A 9,053-nucleotide genomic window follows, 5' to 3' on the forward strand; every position below is an offset into this window, starting at 1 on the left:
CTGTGGCTTACTGGGTAAAGTTCAGTCCAGCATTTGTCTCTGGTGGGGCTACATGGCTTCTCTCTGACTCCACCTCCTTTCTCCCAGCATTCAGCTTAGTTTACCCCACATAACTAAGTTCTAACTTGCTATAGGTCCAAAGCAGTTTCTTTATTCATTAATGGCATTCACAGCATACAGAGAGAAATCCCACATCACACTAGGTTTCCACACTGCCCTCAACCCCCCTCCAATTCCAGCTGTTTCCCCACAATTTCTTCCTCTACATACCCCCAACCAGATCCCTCCTGATCCCATCCCAACCTGCAAAATCAATTCTATTTCCTGTCCCACAGAGATCCATATAAAGAAAAAGCATTTAATTGGGGCTTGCTTACAATTTCAGAGGTTCAGTCCATTATCATTGTGGCAGGGAGCATGGCAGCATGTACATACACATGGAAATTTAAGTTATTTTTAGACACAATTTAAGGGTTTTCTTCTTTTTTTAAGTAAATTTTATAAATCATAGTGTTGGGAACAGTTGGAGGTGGTGGATCCCCAGACCCTGAATTCCCAGTGAGTGACTTGTTTTTCCTGTGTTTGCAGATGCTCTTAGCAAAAACAACTTGTTTTCTTCTGTTCTGAGCAGCCTGCAGCTGTTCTGAGCACAAGACCCTGATGGCAGGCTGGCGGGGCTGCAGCTGAGAGATCCCAAGAGCTGGGGTGTGACCAGAGCTCTATATAAGCTTCCCCTGAGCACAATAAACTTGGCACTCTTGTATCAAGAGTGACCCATGTCTCCATGTCTTTCTCTGTGTGTCTCTGTCTTTGTGTTTTTAAGTTTCCCAGCCCTGGGCTCTATAGGCATAGTACCATATAGCATGTAAAGGACCATTTCAGGTTTTTACATCATAGAATATTTTATTTCCCTCAAATTGGCTTTATATTTTTCTAAGCATAAAGAAGATTATATACATGTAAATGGGGTTCTTGAATATTTGCCTTCAAGAAAGAAAAGCTCTACATTGTAGCAGACACCTATGGTACAAGTTATCTAGAAAGCTGAGATGTGATGCTCACTTCCGCTCTGGAGTTCAAGACTGGTTTGGGAAACATGGTTAGAATCTGTCTCAAAAACAAGACTAGACAGAAAAACTTACAACATAATACAGTGCTAATTTAACATTCCATAATAATATTTTTCTACCTTTTATGAGTGATAAAAATATGCTGAAGACAAAACTTAAATTTAAATAATCTTTACTGACAATAAAATTATTTGACAGTGTTAGAGAAATAAATTCACTATTACAATAAAAGAGTTGAAACCTTGCTACAGAGGAATGCTGCCAGGCACATGCCTTTTTATATTTTATTTGGACAGTACAATAATAAATATTTAAAAAGCTATTGAGAATTTCCAATCTTTTGCTGCTGCTTTTTATAAAGATTCAATAAACATTTTCAATTTTGAGATAAGTACTATTCATATGTACAAACATAAGAACTATACATATCTTAGAAAATTAAAAATTAAAAATCACTTCCCTGCTCCCATATCCACTCTTCCTTTATCCCAACCATCCCATATGGGAGCAGGGAAGTATAAATCTTAATTAAGGGAGTCATCTTAGGGTTGTCAAGAGACCTGACTCTATAGGGGCTCCCAGGTACCCAGGGCGATGTCCCCAGTTAGTTCCTGGGGCAGCTGAGGACAGAAGACCTGAAATGGCCCTATCCTATAGCCATACTGATGAATATCTTGCACATTACCATAGAACCTTCATCTGGCGATGGATGGAGATACAGACAGAGACCCACATTGGAGCACCGGACTGAGCTCCCAATGTCCCAAGGAGGAGCAGAAGGAGGGAAAATATGTGCAAAGAAGTCAGGACCACGAGGGGTGCACCCACCCACGGAGACAGTGGGGCTGATCTATTGTGAGCTCACCAAGGCCAGCTGGACTCCGACTGAAAAACCATGGGATAAAACCGGACTCTCTGAATATGGCGAACAATGAGGGCTGCTGAGAAGCCAAGGACAATGGCACTTGATTTTGATCCTACTGCACGTACTGGCTTTGTGGAAACCTAGCCTGTTTGGATGCTCACCTTCCTAGACCTGGATGGAGGTGGGAGGACCTTGGACTTCCCACAGGGCAGGGAACCCTGACTGATCTTTTGGACTGGAGAGGAAGGAGGAGAGGTGTGGGGGGAGGGGGAGGGAAATGGGAGGCGGGAATTTTTAATAAAAAAATAAATAATTAATTAATTAATAAAAACTGGCTAGTAACAAGCCAAAAAAAATTAAAAATCACAGGTATTTTGAAGGTTAAGGTGTGAGAATCACTTGAGCCCAGAAATGGGAGAATAGTCTGGGTCACATGGGGAGATCATGTCTCAAAATTAAAATAAAGCAATATGCTAATGCCAAAAGAAAAAAACTAATCTTTATTCACAAAAGTTAATTCACATTTTTGGAGAGAAAAATCTCACTACTTAACAAGAAGAGTGAAAACCTTCATATATAAGGATAGGTGTTAGTCATTTGCCTGTTTTCATTTAAATTTAAACCTGGATTTCCACCATAAAAACATGCTTTTTATCTAACATTAAAATTATATTGTTTTACACAGGTTCAAGTTGTCTTCAAAGAATCATGAAAATAGTATAGATTGAAGAGACTTCCGAATATTTGCAATATCTTGCTTCTGCTGTCTCACAGAAGGAGAAAATAAACAATGATTTTTAGTTATTATGCATATTTTAGTAAATAAAATACTTCTGCTAAATTATATAATTTACAGCTGAAAATATAACTTACAGTTTCCATCATATATTTCCTTTGATACTCAGCCATCTCTTCTTTAAGTTCAATGAATGAAGCAGTAAGTGTATTATTATCCTTATCCTTCATGTGCTTCAAGATATAAAACACAAAAGGTGAGTTCAGTTATAAACCATAATGTTTCATCTTAGATTCTAAATTGTAAAACTGATTTTCACAAGTGAGAATTTATTAATACTCAAATAATGATCATGATTAGTCCAATTTTCAAAAACAGTATAAATAATACATGAATAATAGTATATAATGGAGAAAAATATGTCAGACATGAATCAAATATTTTTAAAGAGGCAAAATTAGCATACTTTTCCCCCAACAATGACTTAGTGAACTGTTATGGTCCAGGTGAAGCGAGAACAAACAAACAAACAACAAGAAAACACTGTGCCTAGGTATTCTGAAGGTACAAGAAGGAGAATACAGATCTACAAGCAAGCCTGAACAACATGGTGAGAACCTGTCTCAAAAAAAAAAAATCAGAAAAAGAGATATCTGCATATAGACTGCAAGGTCCCATGAATAAGATAATTTTGAAATATTCTAGGATGTTTCTGAATGTCAGGTTATATTATTGGGACTAGTGGTAAATGTGACATGCATTTACTACAGGGAAGAAAATGATCCATACTATGGAGATCTTTTTTAATTTAAGTAAGTTAAAGATTACATTTTTAACCTGTATATAGTGCTGCACTTCCTTAATCCAAGCACTTGTACGGCCAAGGCAGATGGACCTCTGTGAGTTCAAGGCTTGCCTGGCTTACAAAGTGAGTCCCAGGCCTGATAAGTCTATATAGTGATACTTGTCTCAAAAATATCACGTATTAGCAATGCAGGGGTTTTTGCACTTAAAAAACTTCATATATATGCAGCATTTTTTAAAGACAAGGTCTCACTATATAGCTCAGTCAAGCCAAAAACTTGATATACTAGCCTTCTTAATAGTAGCATTATAGACATTTATCATCACATCCAGAGAGAAGAAATACCATTTAAACATTTGCTATCACTCAAAAGCTATTGTTCCACTTCCCAGTGTCCCAAAAAGTACTACATTAAGTGCTATGAATAAACTAAATAATAATAATAATAGTAATAACAATAATAGACTATTACTTCTTTTTTCTCCAGTGAGGAAAACATAAACAACACTACAAATAAGTTAAAATGCAAAGAGAAATGCAGCTTTCTGTACATATAGAGCACAGACTGGTAAATGATTCTAGTTTAGTTTGCAAATAAATAACAATATATAAGGAAGAATTAAACATACGGGAGAAGAAGATTACCAAAGCACGGAAGTACAGTCTGTGGGGTCAGACAAAGCAATTGTTTAGCGGTGGGAATAATGGGTACACGTAGTAAATGATGCTTTAAAAGACTCAGTCATGGGGAAATCTCAGATGTATTTGAAAAATCTATAAAAATGAGAAATCACTGATGGATTTGCAGGAAGAATGAGATGCTACAGAAAGACAACATGTCAGACCTATGAAGGATGAACTGAAGAACAGAGATCACTTAAGAGTTTCCATTGTACAAAGATGATAAGGGTTAATAGCACAAAGAATGAGTTAAGGTTAACAGCAGTAAGGAAGATTTGATGAGATAATGAGCCACTGCACAGAGAAAAGTACTGAATCTACAAATAGCTCAATTTGAGAACTTAAAAGATATGGAAGAGTTAAACATTACACTAATGTTCCTAATGGTAAATGGAAACATTTACTGATGATACTATTTAGATGAAAGCTTTATCAAACATTGATAACAATCAAAAAACTGTTCCTTGGGAACATTACAGCAAGTTGAAAAGTTCTCACCCTGAAAACATTCCCACAGGGCAGGGAACCCTGATTGCTCTTTGGGCTGACGAGGGAGGGGGACTTGATTGGGAGAGGGGGAGGGAAAGGGAAGGCGGCTGGGGGGAAGAGACAGAAATCTTTAAGAAATAAATGATGGAAAAAAAGTTTTAAGAATGTACCTTTTTAAATCCTTTTAAAACTATTTAATATTTAGACTCAAGTTTAGTAATATGTTTATGTAAAAATAGACAACTCTCAATCTAAAAATCTCCTCAATTGTCTAGTACTTTCTTGGCTATCTCTAATCATTATAAAGCAGCAAATACAGTCATTTTGGTCATTGCAACAGTTCTGGAACTGAATATGTCAGAAAATACTTCAACAATACTTTTGAAAACAAAAAAAGTCCATAATTTCAGTTTAATATTTCCTCTTCAAAAAAGACTGGGGATATAAATACAGACGATAATGTAAAAAAGATGCATAGACTTGATCTCAGATAAATGGAAAATGATGACCCAAGTGTTAATCAGCTATGGCTATGATGCATAAGTACACTGCTAGGTAAAATTACTAATTTGCCATTTCCTATCTTGAATAATCATCACAAAACAATTAGAATTCTACAGTCATACTTAAAACTTTTGTCCATAACAATTCAAACTGAAAAACAGTTAAAACTTTATATCAAAATGTTTCTTTAATCAACCTGCAAAAAAATTATACACATATTTTCTATGGTGTTATGTTTCTTGGTCAACATACCTGCACGTATTGTGTATACATCTGCATAATTAGTTTCATTTTCTGGCTTTGTTTAATTTTACACTGTCTTAGCATCCTTTTCTGTTGTTGTAAAATATTCTACAAACATAAAAGAAAGCTTATGTAATAATATTTTGGTAAAATATATTTGTTGTTCTTTTAGGCTTCAAATATTATAGGTAAACATAGTATCTTTAAGGTACATTCCTTAAGGCAAAAGAATAACTCCATTCTGAAGTCAAAAGGAATAATTTTTGTTTTTTTTTTTGTTTTTTTTTTCGATTAAATGAATACATTTAACATTTTACTTTGACAAAAAAATTACATCGAAGTTTAAGTAATTTTAAAAATAACTAATTTTCAATATAGTGATCTGGTAGTCATCAAATATGAATTATTTAACTTTTAGGACAGGGTCACATCACCCTCTCTTGTACATGCTGACTGGGACTTGTGCTTCCTCCTCAACCTCCTAAATATCTGATATTACTGGCACGCACCACCACGTGAGAACAAGCAAAAAATCTTCATATCCATGTAATAGCTTATTCTTTGAGATCTCAATATCTACAATATAGTTAATTTTAACTCTCTTGCTTGTACTTTTCTAAAACCCAAGTTTGGAAAATTCAGTTCTAGCTAGTCTAGCTGGTGGTAACGTTTTCAGCACCTGATTACCTTATTTCACTAAGTATACAGAAACCATATAAAGGAAACATCGAGTCTCTCTTTGCCAACCTATATCTACCTGTGCTTTCATTTCTCAGGTACAGCGTACTTACTCTTTCCCCAGTTTTGCTTCCCATGCCCATTCTTTCTCAAGAATTCAGCTTTTATCTCCTCTATCCTTTATTTTGAATTTGACTCTCTAGCCAAGCCAGTTGACGTCAGTCTGCCATAGCAGCTGTTTGAGAGGATGACACACAAGGATCACAAGGTCAAGGCATGCCTGAACTACAGGCCAGCCTGGGAAATTTAATAAAACCCTGTCGCAAAAGTAAAAGAAATAAAGGTCTGGGGATATAGCTTAGCGCTCAGAAGCATTTTCTTCCATGCATGAAACTCTAGGTTCTAATTTCAGGCCCCCATGATCACAAAAAAGGAAATAATTCATTTGCCCTACACATTATTCTTATTGCCTGGCAGTGGTGGCACATGCCTTTAATACTAGCACTCAGGAGGCAGAGGCAGGAGGATCTCTGTGAGTCTGAGGCCAGTCTGATCTACAGAAAGAGTTCCAGGACAACCGGGACTCCACAGAGAAACCCTGTCTCAAAAAACCAAAAAGACAAAAAGATTATTCCTATTAACACAAAAACACGTTATTTCACTTAGCTCAAAGTCCAGACCAAACAAAAAAGAAAACTCTACAAACCTCTATTTTATTTGTTCTCATACTAGCCAGTCCTTTCTTTTCTGTTCTGTCCCATACCCATTCTAATTCATTTTTGTTTTGTTTTTCAGACAGTCTTACTGTCTTGTTTGTACTACACTATGTAGACAAGGCTGCTCTCGAAGTTAGAGATCTACCTGCCTTGGCTTTACAAGCGTTAGAACTAAAGTTGTTCCCCATCACACCTGCTTCTAACTAGTTTTGTGCTCACTTTTCCAACCAAATCTTCTATTCAATACACCAATGACTTCCTGCTGTTGAATCTAGTGTATTTGTTCTATAAGCAGTATATGAGACAGTTAATGGTCTTTTCTTTACAAATACTTCCTTCAGTTGGGGTAGCTTACTTTCTACCAACTATGCCTCTAGTGGCCTATCATCATACTTCCCACTTACATTTTAATCATTCCCTTGGTGATTTCATCCTGGTTTACGGGTTAAAAACTGCATTTAAGCTAAGAATTTTCAACTTTGTGTCTTTAGTTCAGGGTGCTCTCCTGAATCCCAGATTCATATAGCAGTGGTCTATCGAGCATCTTCCTAGAAAAATTTCTTGCCTACCTCAAACTTAACATTTCCAAAACTGAGCTGATCTACCAACTCCAAAATTATCTGATATGATCAGTTCCCCCAGATCTTCAATTTGAATTTTTGATGATTATAACTAATGAAAGAAGAAATCTAGTAACTAATACAATATGTGAGCGGGACTTGAGTTGTATTATAGCTCTGGATTTTAAAAGTAAACCATTTTCTGGACTGGTGCTGTGGTCTGGCCATGCTGTGCTTTACTACTTTGTAAAAGGCCCTGGCTTCAATTTCAAGCCACATGAAAGAGAGAGGGGAGGAGTCAGGGATATGGGGGAGAATGGGAGAGAGAGGGGGGAAAACAGGAAAAGGAAAGTAGAGGAAGGGAAAGAGTGCAAGAGGGAGGAAAGAAATAAAGGAAAGAAAAGTTAAACCAAATCATATTCTTAGTACAATGTTTTGTTTGGGAATGGGCAAATGACTACCAATAACTCAGGGATGTTGTTCTACAGGAATTTTGTACCAAGGGTAGTGACAAAGTTTTTCCCATTTTCTAAAGTTGTAGCTAACACAGGATTAACTTAGTAACTTCAATAATGATCAACAAACAGACGCAACAACATCTAGAAAGACACTAACTAAAACACTTCCTGGTTCCCATTCAAGTGGATCTAAAACTACTTTTACCCATGGTTTACTTCACAGCAAGAAGTAACTACTTTTGTTCTTTAAAAAAAAGTTTCTTTTGTTTGAAATTACTAGAATCCCAACTACTATAAGAAACCCAGTGGATTTTGTAAGTATGATATTTGCCTATACTTCTGTGGTTTATAGTTCTGCAGGACAAGAACATGGGCAACAATTCATAGTGCACCTTGGTTTAGTTTCAAAGGTCTAATATAAGGCAAGCATCTATTTTCCTACTTGAAACCTTGCTATAAAAGATTAATTATAAAGCTAACTGTGATACCAACAATTAAGTGTTTTTGTTGATTTTCATAGTTCTGCTTCTCCAACTCCCACTGCTTAAACAGATCCATAAACTGCTGGTAATGTTCATTGTCAGCTTTCAGCCTGTAAAACAAAACAACAAAGGCTCATATTTTATACAAATATGAAAACAATCGAAACAAAATTGAATTGACATATTTTATACTATGAAAAAGGAAATCATAACAGGAAAAATATTCAGATGGGAACCCAAGAAATAAACTTAGATTTATATAGATTCTAGAAGTACTTCTTTTCCTTACTATATGTCTTCTCATGTGGTTAGCCCCTTGTTGTAACTGGAGCAGCGGGGCTGCGTCCCCAGCACCCTGGCCGCCAGCTAGCTTATGCCCCGAAATAACAACACACAAACTGTATTCTTTTAAACACTGCTTGGCCCATAATATCTAGCCTTTTCTCGGCTCTCACACCTGGGCTAGCCCATTTCTAATAATGTGTGTAAGCACCCCAAGGTGCGCTTACCGGGAAGATTCTAGCCTACGTCCATCCTGGGTCGGAGCTTCATCGCATGTGTCTCGCTCTGAGAGGAGCTGCGTGAAGTCTGTCTGAGGAGTCTTACCTAACTTCCTCTTCCTCCCAGCATTCTGTTCTGTTTACTCCTCCCACCTATGTTTTAACCTATCAGGGCCAAGGAGTTTCTTTATTGCTTAACCAATGAAATCAACAGATTGATATATGATACTCCCACATCAGCCCCTTGAAATCCAAGGAAATTCTTT

The 9,053-nt window shown here is 36.6% G+C and overlaps 1 protein-coding gene across 1 annotated transcript in view; it reads right to left on the minus strand.

Moving 5' to 3' along the window:
• Positions 1 to 1,205: 1,205 nt before the first annotated feature.
• Positions 1,206 to 9,053, minus strand: part of LOC126495405 (cancer/testis antigen 55-like) — an 85,425-nt gene continuing 77,577 nt past the window's right edge. The window contains exons 12-15 of the mRNA XM_050133011.1: positions 8,298 to 8,397; positions 5,403 to 5,501; positions 2,809 to 2,904; positions 1,206 to 2,698 (exon numbers count right to left, since the gene is read on the minus strand). The gene's annotated coding sequence lies outside the window, so the exon portion shown is untranslated. The remainder of the gene's footprint in view (positions 2,699 to 2,808; positions 2,905 to 5,402; positions 5,502 to 8,297; positions 8,398 to 9,053) is intronic.

Source organism: Alexandromys fortis, unplaced genomic scaffold (assembly GCF_014885135.2).
Source record: "Alexandromys fortis isolate MF-2015 unplaced genomic scaffold, M_Fortis_MF-2015_v1.1 scaffold_494, whole genome shotgun sequence".
Taxonomy (NCBI): Eukaryota; Metazoa; Chordata; class Mammalia; order Rodentia; family Cricetidae; genus Alexandromys; species Alexandromys fortis.